The sequence below is a fragment of the Pongo abelii genome, chromosome 8 (genome assembly GCF_028885655.2).
Source record: "Pongo abelii isolate AG06213 chromosome 8, NHGRI_mPonAbe1-v2.0_pri, whole genome shotgun sequence".
NCBI lineage: Eukaryota > Metazoa > Chordata > Mammalia > Primates > Hominidae > Pongo > Pongo abelii.
The window spans coordinates 71,228,703-71,251,556 of NC_071993.2; the positions used below are offsets into that span (position 1 = coordinate 71,228,703).

At 39.3% G+C, this 22,854-nt stretch overlaps 1 protein-coding gene across 2 annotated transcripts in view; it reads right to left on the reverse strand.

Moving 5' to 3' along the window:
- MCU (mitochondrial calcium uniporter) overlaps positions 1–22,854 on the reverse strand; it is a 203,669-nt gene that overhangs the window by 168,674 nt on the left and 12,141 nt on the right. Inside the window, exon 1 of one of the 2 annotated variants that reach the window (XM_063727607.1) lies at positions 10,909–10,934. The exons of the other annotated variant lie outside the window; for it this stretch is intronic. The gene's annotated coding sequence lies outside the window, so the exon portion shown is untranslated. Of the gene's footprint in view, positions 1–10,908; positions 10,935–22,854 lie in introns of those variants that run through there. 2 annotated transcript variants of the gene reach the window in all.

Sequence of the window (22,854 nt, forward strand, 5' to 3'; positions counted from 1 at the left end):
TATAAGAAGACTATATAATTATATTTTATGGCCTTACATGAACCAAAAGGGACCTTGGAAAGACTTAAGTTGGTTAAGAAAAGCAATCTGGCAGTAATTATTAAATACAGCTTGAGTATTCCTCATTGGAAATGCTTTGGACCAGAAGTGTTTCAAATATTGAATTTTGATTTTTTTTCAGATTAGGAATACTCAACCTATATCATTAAATATGCATATATCATATCTACATATACTTTGAACAAGAAATCCCACCACTTATAAACGTACCTGTATGTAAGGATATGTACAAGATGCTTATTACAATGTTCACAGTGACAAAAAAAAAACAGGAAACAAAGTGAATGTCCACTAGTAAAATATCAGCTGAATAAACAAAAGTACAGCTGCATCAAGGAATAATCCCATATATGATGGCATATTATACAGCCATTGAATTAATGACTTAGAGCTATATCAGTTGACTTAAGAGGGAGCTCTACTATTTATTACTATGTAAGAAAAACAAAACACAGGAAAGAATGCAAATATGATCCAATTTTATAAAACAAACTACACACACACACACACACACACACACACACGTGTGTGTGTGTGTGCCTGAAGTATGTGTGTGCTGATAGACAAAAAACAAATAGGGTGGAGCCAGGTGCCACGGCCAATGCCTATGATTCTATCTACTCCAGAGGCTGAGGTGGGAGGATCCTTTGAGCCCAGCAGTTCAAGACCAGCCTGGCAATAAAGCAGGATCCTATCTTAAAATATATAAATAAATAAAAACAGATAGGATAATCATTCAAGTATGAAGAAAAATATGGAAGGATATATATACGACATGGTTATCTTGGAGCAAAATAGGAGAGAGAACCAGGCAAGAAAGGAGGAAAGAAATATGATTTTAGTTATATGAAAGGCAATATGTATAAACACATAGATTAATTTTTTTTCTTTTTTTGAGACAGTTTCGCTCTTGTTGCCTAGGCTGGAGTGCAATGGCACAATCTTGGCTCATCACAACCTCTGCCTCCTGGGTTCAAGCAATTCTTCTGCCTCAATCTCCCAAGTAGTTGAGATTACAGGTGCCCACCACCACGCCCAGCTAATTTTTGTATTTTAGTAGAGATGGGATTTCACCATGTTGGTCAGGCTGGTCTCGAACTCCTGACCTCAAGTGATCCACCCACCTCAGCCTCCCAAAGTGTTGGGATTACAGGCATGAGCCACCGCGCCCAGCCTACATTAATATTTTTTAAATGAAAACAGTACAAGCCAGGCACAATGGCTCACACCTATAATCCCAACACTTTCAGAGGCCCAGGTGGGAGGATCATTTAAGGTCAGGAGTTAGAGACCAGCTTAGGCAACATAGTGGGACTCCATCTCTATAAAAAAATTTTAAATTAGCCAAGTGTGGGCCAGGCGCAGTGGCTCACGCCTGTAATCCCAGCACTTTGGGAGGCTGAGGCAAGCGGATCACAAGGTCAGGAGATCGAGACTATCCTGGCTAACACAGTGAAACCCCGTCTCTACTAAAAAATACAAAAAATTAGCCGGGTGTGGTGGCGGGCACCTGTAGTCCCAGCTTCTCGGGAGGCTGAGGCAGGAGAATGACGTGAACCCAGGAGGTGGAGCTTGCAGTGAGCCAAGATCGCACCATTGCACTCCAGCCTGGGCAACAGAGCGAGACTCTGCCTCAAAAAAAAAAAAAAAAAAAATTAGCCAGATGTGGTAGCGTGTGTATGTAGACCCAGCTACTTAAAGAGGCTGAGGTGGGAGGATCCCCTGAACCCAGGAAGTTGAGGCTCAGGAGAGTAAGCTATGCTTGCGCCACTGCACTATAGCCTGGATGACAACATGAGACCTTGTTTCAAAAAAATAAAAAATAAACACAGTATGAAAGTTATTAAAAAACCAGCTAATCCAACCATCCAGCTGCCCCAAAGATTCATTTATTCAACAGTAAGTGTTTATTCTGTGCAATGAACTGGGGAAACGGCTGGCATCTCCTTTCCAATAACAAATCTAGTAACAAAGAATCCATCTATTCCAAAGGATTTCCATTCCATTTTGAAGCTGATCTAATAAGAGAAAATTCTTCCATATGCTGAGCTGTAATTTGCTTCTCCATAAAGAGAAAGAATGAATCTAACCTAACCTTCATCCACATAGCTGTCTTCAAATATGTTCAGGACTAATACTGTATTTACTTGGCAACATTTACAGGTAGTTCCCTACTTTCATATATAATACAGCCCTTTAAATGTGCCTAAGAGTTGAATGTCCAGATTCAGACTTAAGGGACTTAAAATGTTAAAAAGTGACAAACTTGCGGGGGGGTGATGGTAGAAATGCAGTTAAAATCACAAAGGATTAGTTTCCCTAATATACAAAGAACTCCCACAAATTACAAAGAAAAAGACCAACATCTCTATGAGAGTTAAGAACATGAGTTTTAGTTCACAGCAAAGGGAAAGACGGTACTTTTAAAAGAACCTCAACTTCGCTTATACAAGAAAAACATATTGAAACTTCATTGAGATACCATTTTTTCACCAGTCAGAAAGTTTAGTACCACATTGTGTTGGCACAGATGTAAGCAGAGAGTAATTCTGATACCTTCTACTTTAAGGAATACATTCTATAAACTCATAAACAAGCAATGATGAATGCACCAGGTTATTCACCATAGCAATGCAAATAACTGCAAAAGACTGGAAACAACATACATGTGTAATAGGGAATTGATTTTTTAAAAATATACTATATCTACATAACTATATTAAAGAATCACAAGCTATTTCTTAATATTCTTGATGAGCAAATCTAGAGACAAAAGGATGGGCTTTCCAATGACCTTAGAAGAATCTGACAGTTTGTGTTAAAAGTTCTCGAAGATACCATCTGAAACAGATGGACTTTTAAAGATGTTCTGAATAACATTATTAAAATTTGTGGCTGTTACTTGTGAGTGTAAAAGAACATGGTCAGGGCGGTAACCTATTCTATTTGCAGAGCAACAAACTACAAAAGTCATCAGGTGAAAACGAGGAAAGAATGTTTACCTTTAAAATCCTCAAATGTGCTACCAAAAAATATATATATTTTGAAAAGCGTGTTGCAAGCACAAATACTGATACAGCCACTCTGGAATATTATGCTGCCATTAAATGTGTATGACAAGTTTGTTAAATATTTGGTATAATGCTGAGCAAAAAAAGCAAAATATAGTTACATGGGTTTTTTTCTTCCTTGAGTCATCTTCAGTGGTAAGTTATATGGTTTTATGTTGTATACAAAGATGACCTATTCTTTTATCAAAGCAAGATGAATTCCATTAAAAAATGTCTAGAAGGAAATACATAAAAATGTTAACAATGGTTGACTCTGAGTAGCACTTTTTCTTTCTTCCATTTTTCTGTACATCTCAATTTCTATGATAAAAGATTCAGTACTTTTATCGTAGAAAGAAATTTTTTTAAAATGAATGATTCTGAATGTTAGAAAAAATAAGAATCATAGCATCATATATATGAACAGAAAACTAAGTTTATTAATTTAATCTTTGTTCTCTCTGACAAATTTGCTAATTTTTAAAAACTTAGCTGCAAAAAAAGACTAGAAAATAAACATTTTCTTTTTTCTTTTTTTTTAAGATGGAATCTCGCTCTGTCGCCCAGGCTGCAGTGCAGTGGCCCGATCTTGGCTCCCTACAAGCTCCGCCTCCCGGGTTCACGCCATTCTCCTGCCTCAGCCTCCCGAGTTGCTGGGACTACAGGCACCTGCCACCACACCCAGCTAATTTTTTGTATCTTTAGTAGAGATGGGGTTTCACCATGTTAGCCAGGATGGTCTTGATCTCCTGACCTCGTGATCCACCCGCCTCAGCCTCCCAAAGTGCTGGGATTACAGGCGTGAGCCACCGCACCCAGCCTAAAAATAAACATTTTCTAAAGATAATAGTAATAGAATAAAGGAAATTAAGCTTTGATAAGGAAAAGGGACTTTTTCTCCCATGTCCAGTAGTCTTGAGAAAAGAAATAATGCAAATTTTAGTTAAAATGTCACCCAAGAAAGTAACAAAAGGCCTCATAAAAAAAGAAACAGACTTTGTCTCTATTTCTTCATCATCTAATGGGAAGAAGTAGCAACTTTCAGTGCAGGCTACTCTCTTCTTTGACTTATAAATCAAACTCCCCCGAAAAATGCTTATCAAAGTTACCCCTGAAAAATTAATTTTTAAAAAGTAACTATAGCTATCATGTTTTCAACTCTGGTTACACTAGAATTTTGCTTGTAAAAATAGTTACATGTTAAAAAAAAAGAAAGAAAGAAAAAAGTGGCAATAACTACAACTCAATCTTGTTACCTCACTGTAATATTGGCTATGCCTAGACTAAGTCAAACGGAAGGTTAAAGTTCCTTAATAAAACAGAAAAGAACACAAAAAGAAACAGCTGAGGTTAAGGGGAAAAGGTGGCATCTAGTTCATAAGAAGTCACATACCGTTTTTTTTTTTTTTTTTTTTTTTGAGACGGAGTTTTGCTCTTGTTGCCCAGGCTGGAGTGCAAAGGTGCAATCTCTGCTCACTGCAAACTCCGCCTCCCAGGTTCAAGGGATTCTCCTGCCTCAGCCTCCCAAGTTGCTGGGATTCAGGTGCCCACAGCTTTTTTTAATTATAATAAACAGTATGTTATACTAATCTATACATGTTAATATTTATACCAAGAATTCCTTATAAACCCAATTTATCTTCAAATAAAGTGTATAAATTCCATTGTTTCATAACTCAGCACAGATCTTCAAACCCACAATGATGTTACTGTGAGAACAATATACTATCAAATGTACACTTAACCATAAATATTGTTGCATTCCCCATAAGGAGCTTAAGTGGATAGTAATTCAAGTTGCAATTACCAATAAGAGGCCCAAACTGATTTGTTTATATGTATCACAGATATTTTCGTTTCAAACAAAATGAAATGCTTCTTTTTAAGTCTCAACAGCAAATATGACCATTATCCCCACCCACAGATGACATTGCCTAGAAATAGCAGTAATGCATCACTATAGCAAGGCACTAGACGACCACAAAAACACTGTAGTGTATATTAAAATCATCTCAGAACAACCAATAAAATAAAAATTTCATGCAGGGAGATCATGGAAGACCTTACTGAGAATATAATATTTCAGCAGAGACTTGAGAGGGAAAAGAAATAAGAAAACCTGTACATACTCAGGAGAAAAGCATTCTAATGATAGAAAACTGCAGTGCAAAAATCCTATGAGGTAGGTGCATGTTCAGCATGTTTGAGGAATAGCAAGGAGGTCAGTATCACAAAATGGAGTGGGCAAGAGGGAAAGTGGCAGCAGATGGGAGTCAGACGGGGAGCCAAATGTTCAACAGTGATGTGCTGAAGCCGATATTGACTGGGGAGCAGATTGCTGTACATTCTAGAACTCTGAATCAGCCAGAGTGGGAGTAATTATACCAGTAAAACAGGCAAATGCTACAAATCAGAACCTTTTCCCCCTCCAGAGAGCCAGTTTATCGTCACTACCTGTAGGCCCCTTGAAGAACTTTGTCTTTTACTGAGTGGATCTCACTCAGTTACTGAATAAGTCTCCTTCTGCCTGATGTCATCATTCCCACTGCTGAATTATGACCAGAGGCAAGAAAGAACAAAAGCAGGGAGACTAATTAGAAAGCTGTTAATATAATCTAGGTGAGATACATTATTAGCCTGAACCAAAGAGCCAGTGGTGAAACAGTGAGAAGTAATCAACTCACTGTCTCACCACTGGCTCTTTCGTTCAGGCTCTGGATACAAAGAACTATTCTGATTTGGATCAGTATGTAGCAACAATTACTAAGCTTCCTGTCTAGAAATCAGTATCTAACTCACACCTAAACATGTCATTCCTGGTTCTGAATTAAGACTGTTAGTTGGATGTATAAAGTACTTCAAGAAGCTCAAATAACCAGGAGTCTTAGATGCACGTTACATATCTTCAGCTATTAAGGGTTCTATTATCATTTCAATTGATCAACATATACATTTGTTGAACATCTATTATAAGACACCGCAGAGAACACAAGTACAATCTGTAATCCAAGCCCTTTCCTCAAGGAGATTACAATCTGAAGTTTAAACTAAAGTAGCCGTATATAAACAGATAGATTCAACACAATGAAAGTATAAAATGTGTGGCAGGACTGACGAGTATTCTATAAATTGGAAAGGAGGAGGAAGAAGTCACTGAACAGATGGGACTTGAGCTGTGCCTTGAAGGATGGATACAGTGAGATGATGAGAAAGGAACAAATGGAACAAGTCAGGGTCTAATAGTCAGTGGATCTGCAAAGTGAAAGGGCTAAGACAAAGGTGGGAATGCACTTGGTGATTAAGGAGTAATCTATTCATGGCATTCAGGAGCATGGGGAGACAGAGGTTACAACTGGGAAGTATGCAGACATATACCTGAATTCCTAATTTCATCACTTACTAGCTTGAGCAACTTACATAGAACCTTCCTGTCTTTATTTCTTCAGCAGTAGAAATTATAGTACCTACTTTATAGGACTGGTGCACAGAATAAATGAAATAAAATCATGTATGTATGGCATGTCACACAACCTGAAAGTTAGTAAGCAGTCACTGGTTATCAGAAACATTATTGGCCAGGCACAGTGACTCATGCCTGCAATCTCAGGCCAAAGTGGAAGGACTGCTTGAGGCTAGGAGTGCAAGACCAGCTGGGCAACCTAGTGAGAGACCTCATCTCTCTAAAAAAAAAAATTAATTAGGTGGGCATAGTATTTTGCACCTCTAATCAGTCCCAGTTACTCAGGAGGCTGAAGTGGGAGGGTCACTTGAGGCCAGGAGCTCAAGACCAGCCTGTGCCACACAGCAAGACTCCCATCTCAATCAATCAACTAATCAATCAATAAAAATGATTGGGAAGTGGCAATGGTTAATGGGTACAAAATAATTAAAAGAATGAATAAGACCTAGAATTTGATAGCACAACAGGGTGACTATAGTCAATAATAATTTAATTGTACACTTAAAAATAACTAAAAGAATATAATTGTATGTTTGTAATATAAAGGATAAATGCCTGAGGTGATTTATCCCCAAGTCACTGGAAAAACCAAAAGTGACAATAAGAAAAATCACAAAAAGAGCTCTGTTTGGGAAGAAAATTCTATATTCCAGTTATGTTAAGTGATACCTTAAAAGCCAAAAGAACATGTAAAATACATACACAACCAAGACTACAGCTCACTTGCTGAGGTAACAATCAGTGGGAAGGAACACATACCAGCACTCGTAAACACACAAATATTCCAAACGCACAACTATTTGACTGATCATTCTTTACTGTAGTAAAAGAATACCTGAATGTTTTGACTTGGTGAATCAAAACAGACCAAAAAGAAAAGATGTCCTCCTTTGGGGCATCTCAAAAACCTGGTTACAATAAAAAAGAGATAATTAACATCAGCTACTTTATTCTTCTTATAATACAAATAAGACTAAGACTGTAACAGCTCCAGTAATAATTCTGACAGCATATATTCTAAGATAAAAGGTTCATTTGCTCAACTGGTTCTCTACATATCCTTTAAATGTTAACAGTGAAATGTTGTGTGTTTTCCAGAATTGCTAATACTTTTAATACTTTTTGTATATACTTTCTGAATAACATGCAAATGAAAAAGTATAAACTTGATAATTTTTCACAAAATGAACCCACTCATGTAACCAAAGCCTAAACCAAGAGACAGAACATTACTAGCACCCCAGGAGCCCCCTTCATATCCTCTGTCAAACACCTTCCCCAAACCCCCAACAAAGGTGATCAGTGTCCTGACTTCTGACACTATTGATTAGTTTTACCTGCTTTTGAACTCACATAAATGGAATCATACACTGTTAGTGTCTGGCTTCTTTTGTTCATCATATTATTTGTGAGAACTATGCATTTTTATATGCAGTTGTAACCTGTTCATTCTGATCACTGTTCAATACTCATTATGCGGTTATGTAACAAATTATATACTTATTCTACTGTGATGGGCACTTGGAAAATTCCAGTTTGGACTATTAGTCCTGCCATGAACATTTTTGTCCATGTCTTTTGGTGAATATAGACACATAATTCTGTTTTGTATAAACCTAGAAATGGAACTGCTGAGTCATAGGGCATGCATGTGTTCAACTTTTGTAAATAACTAATGAACTTTTAAGGAAAAAATATTTTTAAATCTTCATAGGGAAATATGAATGATTAATAGATTCATCAGAAGGTATGGACTCCAAAACTACTTTCAGCGGGAAAAAACTTATTGACGTAGGATAGCTGATCTACATCATTCCCAAAGGAGGCAATTTACTTTAGAATATTTTCACCAGCAATTTAGCATATGATACTTAACAACAGAAGTAACCAAATCCATCTTGTCCTTTCTGAAATTGATGATGCTAAAATTTAGAGACAATTGAAGAGCCATTACTATCAATAAGATAAGTAACAATTTTTTTCCCAACATGTAACAGGAGAATATAAACATTACAAGTCCAAACTTTGCCTGTTGTACTCATTTAAATAGACTCTTGGAAACTGAAAGGGACTTCAGAACTAGCCTAACCTTCAGGTGATTATATAAATGCCTCCTATTTCAACGAACATGCTAATAAAAATTCCTTTAATCCAAGAACAGAAAAAGAACACTAGGCAAAAACTAAGGGAATCTGAATACAGTATGGACTTTAGTTAATAATAATGTATCAAGATTGGTTTGTTAATTGTAACAAATGTACCAAAGTAATGTAAAATGTTAATAACAGAAGAAGGTGAGGGATATATGGGAATTCTGTGTATGATATTTGCCATTTTTTTGTAAATCTAAAACTGTTCAAAAATAAAATTTATTTTTAAAAGTCCAATTAAAACTCTGCAACATAATCTGCAGATTGTAACACACCTGCTAAACTCCTTTCAAAATGCAATCCAGATGCACTTTTAAAGCTGTTAGACACACATACCCACACACACATACACAAATATACTTTCTATCTATGGTCTTAGATACATAGATATATGAGGAAAGCATTCTATCTATGCCAATTTTAGTTTTGCTCCTAGCTTCAAAATTATGAACAAGGCTCTAACTTCTTTTTTTATTCCATCTAAGCCAACCTTTCTGAGTATATACTATAAGCACTTAGTGACTCATTAAGAAGCAATCCCGGCCAGGCACAGTGGCTCACGCCTGTAATCCCAGCACTTTGGGAGGCTGAAGCGGATGGATCACCTGAGGTCAGGAGTTTGAGACCAGCCTGTCCAACATGGTGAAACCCCATCTCTACTAAAAGTACAAAAATTAAGCGGGCGTGGTGGCGAGCGCCTATAATCCCAGCTACTCAGGAGGCTGAGGTAGGAGAATTGCTTGAACTCGGGAGGTAGAGGTTGCAGTGAGCCAAGATCGTGCCACTGCACTCCAGCCTGGGCGACAGAGCGAGACTGTGTCTCAGAAAAAAAAAAAAAAAAAAAAAAGAAGCAATCCCCTAGTTATCGTCAAACAATAAAAGCATCCAAACTCCAGGTAAGACTGATACTCTTAACAACTGTATCTTTGTGGTTTAAATCATTGAGTCTTTGCTTTTACTTCAGGGGCAAAAAAAAAGAGAGAGAGAGAGAAAGAAAATAGACTGTGCACCTTTCAACTAGTAGGGAAAAAAGCATCCCCTAATATGTTGTGAGACCTAGCAAAAGGAACCCTAGGAAAGGAGGCAGGAGACCTACCCTCTGGTTTCAGTAGTAGAACACTGATTTGCTCTGTGATCCCTGAATAACTTTAGTCCTCAATTTCCATTACCCTGACTGGTATTTTAACTATAATAATTCTTCCATGAATCTGGAAGTCCTTTCTTTCTTTAAGAAACAGGGTCTTGCTCTGTCATCCAGGCTGGAGTACAATGGCGTGATCACAGCTCACTGCAGCCTCAAATTTCCTGGGCTCAAGCGATCCTTTCACCTCAGCCTCCCAAGTAGCCATAACTACAGGGGCATGCCCAACTATTTTTTTTTTTTTCAAATGGGGCCTCACTATATTGCCCAAGCTGGTCAGGCACTCCTGGCCTCCAGCGATCCTCACACCTCGGCCTCCCAAAGTGTTCAGATTACATGTGTAAGCTACCATGCTCAGCCTATAAAACCTTTAGAGAATCCAATAACATCCTGCCACTGAATGAATGCCTACACCCAGTGAGAAAGCAAAAGAGAAAGAGAAATGAGAGTCAGTGTGAAAGAGAGAGAATAAATGAATGAAAGAAAAGAAAAGATAAAGAAGCTGGACTGCCATTACAGCTTTCCATTTCAATAACCTTGTATTAGTAATCAATCATACCGCTATGCATACTGCAAATATTTACTTGCTAGTCAGCATTATGACACAGGTCTTGGCTTTCCTGGTTTTCTCTTTAGAACCTATTTGAAAACAACTGTGGTTCTGGCAAGTTTATTTCTAAATACAATTTGAAGTTTGGTTTGCCTATAGTAGGAGTTGGCAAACTTTTTCTTAAACGGCCAAATAATAAATATTTTAGGCTTTATGGACCATATAGTCTCTGTTGTAACAACTAAACTCTGTCCTTATAGTGCCAGGGCAACAACAGACAATCTGTAAACAAATGGATATGTCTGTATTGTAGTAAAACTTTGTTTACAAAATCAAGCAACCATTTATGCTACAGTTTGTCAATGCCTGTTCTACAGTAACAGGGGGCAGAAAAATCAACTGGCAACATAGATTTCATAAAACCACATGAGTTCACACCAAAATAAACTGTTTTGCTTGCAGGGAGAAAATGCTTATGAATCATGATCTTCACATACCTGCGAATGTTCAAGTTTCCCCTGCGTGAACAGGTCACATCACCAATACCTAAGACAGAGCAGGAAAACACTCTCCCTTACATGGTTGTTATGACATACAGGGGATGTGTTAATTTATATAGGCAAAATTTACAAGATGACCTGCAAAAGTAAGATACCAGGTTTTAGCAACTTTAATGATAAACATAGAAACCCATACCTGATTAACCTCAACCATTACTTCTTCCATACATTAAGCCAAATTAATTAAGATAAATGCCAAGATAATTGGCTTTCCTAGGAGAGCTGCCCTGTTTCCATGCAATCCAGTTGGTTTACACCAGCAGACCCTTGGTCATCCATACCCTATCAAATTTCCAGGAGACCAGAGTAACTGTGTGAGGTAGCATAGTTCTGATTTATTGGGGTTGTTTACCAATATGGTCTAATCAGGCTAAGATCAGATATATTATCCCTTAGGGTGTACCATAGTAAAAATATTCTATTGTGCAACAGTCACCTCACTAAACTCAGCCCCATGTTAGCTACCAAGTGTTCAATAGCAGGCTGGAGCAAAGAGCCAGCCCACAAGAATCAAGCAAGTGCCTTTTTAAAAACTAATCTTAAGAAGCTCCTCTACATGGCTTTGCAAAGTAAGCAAAAACCATGCCAAATAGTAAAAAAGGCACTTACTTGACTCCCACAGGCCAGCTCCACACTCTAGCAGCTAAGATGTCACTGGCATGGTACATGGAGAGTGAGGTAGAAACGATATCTTGCCAATCACTGTAGGAATGGTAGTGAAAGACCTAAAAGAATAGAAAAAAGTAAAGTAAATGTCAAAGGTAAAGGCCCTCTTGAGCCTGCTAATGTGGGTACCTCAGCATATAATGCCAAAGAAGAAAGAAAGTCTGAAAAGACCTTGTTTAAGTCATTCTTAGCCACTAGTTATCACGGTGACCCTTAGGACAAGACAGCACTTTTAAAAAAAATTAGTTGTAACCTAGAATAAATCCAGATTGACTGTAAGAAACTCTAAAATACTTTTTTCAGAAATAAAGTATTAAATATTTGGGCAGGGCGCAGTAGCTCACGCCTGTAATCCCAGCTCTTTGGGAGGCCAAGGTGGGGGCAGATCACCTGAGGCTGGGAGTTCAAGACCAGCCTGACCAACATGGAGACACCCCGTCTCTACTAAAAATACAAAATTTGCCCAGCGTGGTGGTGCATGCCTGTAATCCCAGCTTCTTGGGAGGCTCAGGCAGGAGAATTGCTTGAACCCGGGAGGCAGAGTTTGCATTGAGCCGAGATCATGCCATTGCACTCTAGCCTGGGCAACAGGAGCGAAACTCTGTCTCAAAAAAATAGTAATAATATATATTTGATAATTACATGATAAGCTCAACAGATATAAAAATTGGGAGTTAGCTGGGTGTGGTGGTGTGTGCCTATAGTCCCAACTATTCAAAAGGCCAAGGCAGGAGGACTGCTTGAGCCCAGGAATTCAAGGCCAGCCTGGGCCTGGGCAACAAGCAAGACCCCATCTCTTTAAAAAAAAAAAAAGACCCAGGCGGGGGGAACTGAAGTAACAGCTCATAAACCAATTTTTTTAGAAATATTTTTAGATTAAAGAAGAAAAAAATTGGCCAGGCATGGTAGCTCATGCCTGTAATCCCAGCACTCTGGGAGGCTGCGGTGGGCAGATCATGAGGTCAGGAGTTCAAGACCAGCCTGGCCAAAGAGACCAGCCTGGCCAACATGGTGAAACCCCATTGCTACTAAAAATACAAAAATTAGCCAGGTGTGGTGGAGCACACCTGTAATCCCAGCTACTCGAAAGGCTGAGGTAGGAGAACTGCTTGAACCCAGGAGGCGGAGGTTGCAGTGAGCCAAGATCGTGCCATTGCACTCCAGCCTGGATGACAGAGCGAGACTCCAACACACACACACACACACACACACACACACACACAAATGAAGAAAGAGGAAAACAAATTCACCCCATCTCTGTGTGTCCGGAATATAAAAAACTGATAGAACCCTAACAAACAATGAAGAAATAAGAAACATTTTTTAAATTAAAAAAGTCTTAGGCCATCCACTAGTTTCTGGCTTTCACTAGTTTCAGAAACAAGTTTACAAAATTTAGAAACCTTGAAGCACTAAATTAAAAAAATTCTGGTTCATTTGCCAAGCCACACAACTCTTTGGTTTAGAGGTTCTGTTTGAAAATGATTGGAAATCATTCCAAAACAAGAAAAAATACAAAAGGCCCTTTCACATACCACTATCTCCTCTCCCCATACCTATACTTTTCACGGTAAAATAATTTGTGAAAATTACTACAGAAGTATAATTTGTGTAGTTAGCAAGAAAACCAGCACTAGTGAGGTGCACAGATCACCTGAGGTCAGGAGTTCAAGACCAGCCTGGCTAACATGGTGAAGTCCCATCTCTACTAAAAATACTAAAATTAGCCAGGCCTGGTGGCAGGCACCTGTAATCCCAGCTACTCAGGAGGCTGAGGCAGGAGAATCACTTGAACCTGGGAGGCGGATGTTGCAGTGAGCCAAGATCACGCCACTGCACTCCAGCCTAGAGGACAAGAGTGAGACTTCGTCTCAAAAAAAGAAAAAAAAAAAAAACTCCCATTACTGGAGGTTCATTCCTGAGGCACTGGAATCTATCAAATAAAAAAGGCAAAAGTATTTTTTCATTCTAATTAAGTTTTAGCCAAAAGACTATTATACCACCCCTAATTAAAATATGCTTAAAATTGGTCACCATTTGTAACAATCTTCAAATTGTACAGATCTCAAATAATTTAATGAGAATGGAAGATTCACTGTTAATGGCATATCTGGCCAGACTTATATCTTGGGTGCCTAACTAACATTTTAATTTTGGCTTGTGTTTGCTTGCCTTAGTGACAGTTCCTGGAAACCATCCAATTTATTAGTGTTTCCCTTGCTGCCTCAGCATTTCTGGTTAATGCACTACAGCAAATCATTGAGGGACAACCTGAATGAAGCTCTGCCCTGTGTACTCTGCAAAAATGTTCAAACCATTATCAAGAGTGTTGGAAATGAAAGACAACAGCATGAAATTGAGAAGATAAAATTTTATCAGAGATTGTCTTTTTAAAACAATGACTTCAAAGTAACAATATACATTGACTAATATGTACAGAATTATTATTAAAACAAATATTTATTTCACACCAACTACCTGTCTCAGAAAGTATGTCCCCTCATTTCTAGACCTTACTTTTCTTTTGCTTGCCCCATAAAACCATGACACAATTCAAGAACAGCCTTTTTACCATAAAAGGCACATCTCCTTTTACAAAATAAAGCAGATAGTACCCAAATTGCAGATAATTCGAAACACAGAGAAAAGAAACAATGAATTAATGCCAACAAATTTCCACCCACAGCTTGTCTGCACTTGAAATATCTGAGAATTTTAGTAACCCAGGCTTTTGTTGCAGCAGCTCAGTCCCCCATGAGCTCACTGTATTGTGGCAGATGCTGCTCTGCATTTCGTACAAGACATGTTCATCTGTGTAATAAAACATTCTTCCTCTCTGCCTTCTCTCAGGATGTAAAAAGGATTTTCCCAGGAATATGATAAACGAGGACATTCCACACCAAAAAAGGAAAACTGGTTTTGAAAGTCAAAACAGCATTCCTAGTCTAACTTTAAAAATGACATAATAAATTCCTTTTTCCTGTCCCCCAGAACATTCAGCAAAAAGTCTGTCAGTCAACAGAGGTTTAAATATATGGAATAGAGACAGAAACACCAAAGTAGTTAAAAATGAATGAACCAGAACCACATGTATCAACTAAATAAGTTTTTTTTGTTTTTTGTTTTTTGTTTTTAAGAAACACAGTCTTGGGCCGGGCGTGGTGGCTCACGCCTGTAATCCCAGCACTTTGGGAGGCCGAGGCAGGCAGATCACAAGGTCAGGAGATCGAGACCATCCTGGCTAACATGGTGAAACCTTGTCCCTACTAAAAAATACAGAAAATTAGCTGGGAGTGGTGGTGGGCACCTGTAGTCCCAGCTACTCGGGAGGCAGAGGCAGGAGAATGACATGAACCCAGGAGGTGGAGCTTGCAGTGAACGGAGATTGCGCCACTGCACTCCAGCCTGGGGGACACAGCGAGACTCCGTCTCAAAAAAAAAAAAAAAAAAAGAAACACAGTCTTGCTCTATCCTCGGGCTGGAGTGCAATGGCCCAATTATAGCTCACCGTAACCTCAAACTACTGGCCTCAAGCAATCCTCCTACCTCAGCCTCCCAAAGTGCTGGTATTATAAGTATGAGCCACTGTGCTGGCCTAATTTTTTTTTTTTTTAAGTATTAAGAGGAAAAAAAAAAAAAGGCCAGGCGTGGTGGCTCATGCCTGTAATTGCAGCACTTCGGAAGGCCAAGGCAGGCAGATCACTTGAGGTCAGGAGTTCAAGACTAGCCTGGCCAACATGGCAATACCTCGTGTCTACTGAAAATACAAAAATTAGCTGGGTGTGGTGGCACACGCCTATGGTCCCAGCTACTCAGGAGGCTAAGGCAGGAGAATCACTTGAACCCAGGAAGCGGAGATCGCAGCGAGCCAAGATCGCACCACTGCACTGCAGCCTGGGCGACAGAGGGAGACTCCATTCCAAAAAAAAAAAAAAAAAGATTTGCAGAAGGATACATACAGTGTAATACTTTTTTTTTTTGAGACAGAGTTTCGCTCTTGTTGCCTGGTAGAGTGCAATGGCATGATCTCGGCTAACTGCAACCTCTGCCTCCTAGGTTCAAGCAATTATCCTGCCTCAGCCTCCCGAGTAGCTGGGATTACAGGCGCCCACCACCATGCCCAACTAATTTTTGTATTTTTAGTAGAAACGGGGGTTTCATGATGTTGGCCAGGCTGGTCTTGAACTCCTCATCTCAGGTGATCTACCTGCCTCCGCCTCCCAAAGCGCTGGGATTACAGGCATGAGCCACTGCGCCTGGCCAGTGTAATACCTTTTAAATAAGGTTTTAAAACATTCTTACAAAACTATATAAGATAGGTGTAGATAAAGGATAAACACACTCATGGGATGGTAAACACCAAATTTAAGAGAATGTTACTTTTGGGAGAGAGGTCTAAGGAAGGGTACATGGGGGCAGCAATTATAATCATAATGCTCAATTTCTCAAGCTAAAGGTTGTATATTATTCTACTTCTTTTTATAGACATGACATACTTCACAATTTAAAAATAAAAGATTTTTGTCCTTGTATGTCTGATTGAACATAATGTAATTTCCTTATAAAGGACCACCCCACCTCCACCAAAAAAAAAAAAAAAAAAAACCTTAGGTGATGGAATGGCCTTTCCAAGTGAGCTCCTTTGACAGCATTCCCATCAGTAGTTTACCTTCTGCCTTTTCTTCCACTAGTGCTATGACTTTCTAATGCTGGCTGTGATGTGACCTTCGGATCTGTAACTCAGGGTCTCAGCTTGTCTCTACTTTTCATCTTACAAAGAATACCCATTTTAGGCAAGAAATCTATTATAGTTTCCTTTCATTTTCTACTTTTTCATGTTAAAAGCTCTAGAATCATTAAAAAGAAAGCCATTAACCAGGCGCTATAGCTCACACCTGTAATCTCAGCACTTTGGGAGGCTGAGGGGGGCAGATCACGAGGTCAGGAGATCAAGACCATCCTGGCCAACATGGTGAAACCCCATCTCTACTAAAAATTACAAAAAATTAGCCAGGCATGGTGGCACGTGCCTGTAGTCCCAGCTATTCGGGAGGCTGAGGCAGGAGAATTGCTTGAACCGGGGAGGCAGAGGTTGCAGTGACCTGAGAACGCACCACTGCACTCCAGCCTGGGCGACAGATCAAGACTTCGTCTCAAAAACAAAACAAAACAGAAAGCCATTATATATTTAAAGTTCACCCAACTTTGTGGCAGTTGGCCACACTAAGAACTTGAATTCATTCTGAATCGAACATCAATGCAGGTTGAGATATTAAACTTAAAGAAAGCACTGACTGGAGTTCAGCTCTCCATTAAGCAAATGAATATTCCAAAATTCTGTAATATGTTACACTAAAATCCTGTTTTACTATCTCAACTGTGCTTAGGCAGCATTTTAACGTTTAAGTCACAGCTGAAAATAAAAAGAAAACAAGATTTCATTTTCTTTGGGGTTAAAACAAGAAAATAAAGAAACAAAACCAAACTATTGACATCTATATCTATATCTAGTCAGATACTCACACAAAGTATACCCTAGGGGTCCCCTCAAAAAAGAAAAAAAAAACACAGAAAATCCATTTTTCCTGTCTATTCAGCAGTGTCTAGCATCAGCATTCATAGATCAGGAAAAAGGGAGAAAGAGAGAGAAACTAACAGATCAAGACAGATATAACCTGGTATTCTTCTGTTTACAAAAAACGTAATTCCATCAAAAGCGAATGAAAAACCTTCAATCTTCTCATTAGATTTTTACTATTTCTTCCATTCTACTCAATCTATCTTTAAATACTTCTTTAAAGTATTCTGACATCTGTATTCCGTTTTAAAATGAAAAATAGGTTTTTATCACACTTGGCCACTTGCCACAGCCCTGCTTCATGGCAGCTATCAGAATTCTGGCAGTGCAAAATACAGGATACAGTGGGGACAGAATGGAAATACACAAGATTAGTTCCAAAATAAACACTTCCAAAAATCTGCCTTCTTTGGAAATATATATATACAGAAAGAATCTACAGTTGGCAGCACCTCTTTGAAATAGTTCCTTTCTTTCTTCTGCAGTGTCCAGCATGGCCCATACCCCCACCAATCATGCCAGGTAGATGCCACTGTATCAATTTCTTAAATTATTTTTTTTTTTAGAGATAGGGCATTTCACTATATCACCCAGGCTGGAGTACAGTGGTGCAATCAAAGCTTACCGCAGCCTAGGCTCAAGTGATCCTCCTGCCTCAGCCTCCCAAAGTGCTGGGATTACAAATGTGAGCCACTGAGCCTGGCCTCAAATTACTTTTAACATAATAGCTTTACAATCTTTTTTCATTACTATTTTTACTTAGCATTTTATTTAGTCCTGCTTGTTTCAGCACAATCAGAACTGTTTTAAGAGTATTAGCTGCTTCATGAATCAAAAAGAAGTCATTCCTTCTTGACACTGCCATAATTCCCATCACTGTAGTATCTGGGCACAGAGAACAAGATGATCTACAGCTGTGTTACCCACAGGGTTGAAGGATTTAGACAATAGTTTCCAGGACTATTTGACTCTCATTCACCCAACATGGACTGAATGTCTATGTTACTGACACTATACTAGGCTTAGTTCACAGAGCTGGAAGAATTTAAGGGCTACTATGCCTATTGACTCCTGCAGGCAACTAATCACTTAAGGTTTTCACACCTAGGATTCCTATAGTGTTACTACAAAATAAAACACTTTCTGCTTCAGGCTGGCAAGGTACAACTCAGAATTAATAAATTACTAGTACAGTCCCATCTTACTTCAATACTCTGACCTTAACTGCTTTCTTCCTTCTCTCAACTCTCCAACTCTCTGGGCTTTCCACATCGTCACCTCTTCCTCCACCCCCTTCGGCAATTTGGATTAGAGAAAAGAAAACAAAGGTGAAAGATGAGACTAAAGGCATAATGAACTGTTTAAGGGGAATACAAGGTAAATTGTTCATGAAGATGTCAGAAATAATTATGAAAACTGTCCTAAAGAGGAACTTGAAGGCTGTTTTTCTTCATTTCAAGCTCTTGGCCCTTGTGAGAATAAGCAAATACATGATACCTGAGTTTATGATTTTACACAAGCCATCTAATGAAATAACATAATTACTTGTAAAGTACTGTATAAAAATACAACATGTTTTATAATTTTAAAAGTTTTTTTTTGAACTGAACGTGGTGGTACGTGCCTGTAGTCACAGCGCTGAGGCAGGAGGATCACTTTAGCCCAGGAGTTCAAGACCAGTCTGGACAACATAGTGAGACCCCCCCACCTCAGAAAAATAAATAAAATTAAAATTAAAAGCCCTTTAGGTTCACCTAATCAAGCATCCTTATTTAACTGACAAAAATATTAAGACCAAAGGAGTTAAGTCACTTGTCCAAGATCAAACAGTAAGTTAATGGAACAAAGAGGAACAGATCCAGTTCCTATTATAACACTTGGCACCAAATTCTCTTCAATTACTTTTGTTTTGGTGGGAAATACACACATACACACACACACACACACACATACCCCACTCACCACAACCACCTCTTCATTTATTTAACTATCTCAGAAAACTAACAATAAAAATATTCTGTGATGGTACAGCAATCCTTGGCTCCCATAACATTTCAAAAGGCGAGTTGGGTGCGGTGGCTCATGCCTGCAATCCCAGACTTTGGGAGGCCGAGGCGGGTGAATCACTTGAGGTCAGGAGTGCAAAAGCAGCCTGGCCAAAAAGGTGAAACCCCGACTCTATTAAAAATGCAAAAATTAGCCAGGCATGGTGATGCGCACCTATAATACCAGCTACTCGGGAGGCTGAGGCAGGAGAATTGCTAGAAATCGGGAGGCAGAGGTTGCAGTGAGCCAAGATCGCACCACTGACCTCCAGCATGGGTGACACAGCTAGACTCTGTCTCAAACAAACAAAAAAAAAAGATTTCAAAATGCTCACCAAAAGCGTTACAAATATAATCTCTCTTCTGGTAGAGAAGATGTTGTAGTCTGCCCAGGTGCGGTGGCTCACACCTGTAATCCCAGCACTTTGGGAGGCCGAAGCAGATGGATCACGTAAGGTCAGGAGTTCAAGACCAGCCTGGCCAACATGGTGAAACCCCATCTCTACTAAAAATACAAAAATAAGCCGGGCTTGGTGGCACGTGCCTGTAGTCCCAGCTACTTGGGAGGCTGAGGCGGGAGAATCGCCTGAACCCAGGAGGCGGAGGTTTCAGTGAGCTGAGACTGTGTCACTGCACTCCAGCCTGGGCGACAGAGTGAGACTGTCTCAAAGAAAAAAAAAAAAAAAAGGCTGGACACAGTAGCTCACGTCTATAATCTCACCACTTTGAGAGGCCAAGGCGGGTAAATCACGAGGTCAACAGATTGAGACCATTCTGGATAACATGGTGAAACCCCGTCTCTACTAAAAGTACAAAAATTAGCTGAATGTGGTGGTGCACACCTGTAGTCCCAGCTACTCAGGAGGCTGAGGAGGAGAATCGCTTGAACCCAGGAGGTAGAGGTTGCAGTAAGCTGAGATCGCACCACTGCACTCCAGCCTGGCAACAGAGCGAGACTCCGTCTCAAAAAAAAAAAGAGAGAGAAGATACTGTAATGTCTCTAAAAAATTTCATAGTTATCAAAGAAATAAATACCGACACTTTTGTACTGTAATAACTGGAAAACCAAAGAATGTGTGTTGTCTAAAGCAATCTAGTAAGATACCTAGTCAATTAAAATGCTATAATCACTCCAAATAATTTGTTTTCAATTATATATTGTTATACCTTCTGAGTCACTAGAGCAGCAGAAGCAGTAGGAATCTCATATATCTATATTTCTAATGCACAGGGGAAGGCTGCTACAATTTTACTATGAAAAGGTTTCATGCTCAGTAATGGCTACTTGAAAAAAAAAAAAAAAAAAGATAAGACCATCATACAATGCTCAATAGTCCCTAAAGGAGATCAAAACAAGTTAAGGCCATTAGAAAGCTCTTTATCAACTTATATATTATAAAAATGAAAAATTAAAGAGAATAAAGTCAAAGAAAATTACTCAAAAGTATTCTTTTAATTAACAAACAAAATTCAGTTATAGCACAAAGCTTCAGAGAAGTATAATAAACAGAATATACCCTTTTTTTTTTTTTTTTTTTGAGAGAGTCTTGCTCTGTTGCCCAGGCTGGAGTGCTATGGCTCAATCTCAGCTCACTGCAACCTCCGCCTCCCAGGTTCAAGCGAGATACTCCTGCCTCAGCCTCCCAAGTAGCTGGAATTACAGGTGTGTGCACCCACACCCAACTAATTCTTTTTTTTTTTTGAGACGGGGTTTTGCTCTTATAGACCAGGCTGGAGTGCAATGGCTCAATCTCAGTTCACTGCAACCTTCACCTCTGGGTTCAAATGATTCTCCTGCCTCAGCTCCCCAAGTAGCTGGGATTACAGGCATGTGCCACCACACCCAGCTAATTTTTGTATTTTTAGTAGAGATGGGGTTTCCCCATGTTGGTCAGGCTGGTCTCGAACTCCTGACTTTAGGTGATCTGCCCGCCTCAGCCTCCCAAAGTGCTGGGATTACAGGCATAAGCCACTGAGCCCAGTCTTTTTTTTTGTATTTTTAGTAGAGACAGGGTTTTACCATGTTTTCCAGGCTGGTCTCGAACTCCTGACCTCAAGTGATCCACCCACCTCAGCTTCCCAAAGTGTTGGGATTACAGGCGTGAGCCATAGCACCCAACCCAGAATATATCCTTTCAACAAATATTTTCATAATGCTATGCAAATCGTTCAAATTCTATGGAACAGAGTAGGGGAAGCAGGCACAAGAAAATAAGGTAGCCATCTGATTTTTGATATATGAATTTTAAAATAAAAAAATTTTTTTGCATGGCACATGTACACCTATGTAACAAACCTGCACATTCTGCACACATATCCCACAACTTAAAGTAAAATTTTTTTAAAAAAATTTGTTTTGGCCAGGCACAGTGCTTCACATCTGTAATCCCAGCACTTTGGGAGGCCAAGGCAGGAGGATCACTAGAAGCCGGGAGTTTGAGACCAGCCTGGGCAACACAGCAAGACCCTCACCTCTACAAAAAATTTTAAAATTATGCAGGTGGCTGGGTGCGGTGGCTCATGCTTGTAATCCCAGCACTTTGGGAGGCTGAGGCGGGCGGATTACAAGGTTAGGAGTTCAAGATCAGCCTGGCCAACATGGTGAAGCCCTATCTCTACTAAAAACACAAAAATTAGCTGGGCATGGTGGCACGTCCATGTAATCCCAGCTACTTGGGAGGCTGAGGCAGGAGAACTGCTTGACCAGAACCCAGGAGGTGGAGGTTGCAGTGAGTTGAGATAGCGCCACTGCACTCCAGCCTGGACTACAGAGCGAGACTTCGTTTCAAAAAAAAAAAAAAAATTATCCAGGCATGGCAGTGCATGCCTGTAGTCCCAGTTACTCGGGCGGCTGAGGCAGGAGGATCCCTTCAGCTCAGGAGTTCGAGGCTATAGTGATTTATAATGGTGCCATGAACTCTGGCCTGGGTGACAGAGGAAGACCTTGTCTCTAGGAAAGTTTTAATTTAATTTAAAAAATAAAAAATAAAATCACAAATTTTAAATCAGGTTAAAATTTAAAATTTTAGCAGGTCAGCACAGTTTTAAATACAAAATTAGAGGCATAGAAAAAAAGCATATTTAACATGATTGTAAAAAGGCACACTCAGCGAAGGTCAAGAAATAGTTTCAGTGCCTGAGTAATAAAGTCAGACAGACTGTGAATTGAATGGCCTTTCTACTGGTAGTAAGTGATAGTCTACATTCAATCACCAAGTTCTATCAGTTCTACTTCCTAAATCTCTCTTCTCTCTTCCCTTTTCTCTATCTACAATGCTACTGTCCTAGTTCAGGCATCTTTTCCTTGGTCCAGTGAGATGCTCCTTATCGGTCCTTCTACCTCTCTGGTCCCATCCTTTCCACCTGGCCTTCATTCTGCTGCCAGCGTTACCTACCTGATCATCTGATTCTCCCACTTGAAATTCTTCAGAGGTTCATCTATGGACAAGCAGTATTTTTTCAAACTATGGCTTAAGATGTAAAATCAATTTAGGTCTCAACTAGTATTTCTTTAACAAAACGGAACAGAAACTATATAAAATACATAGTAAAAAATATTATTTCATGAAACTTTTCTTAAGTTCTGTTTTTTTT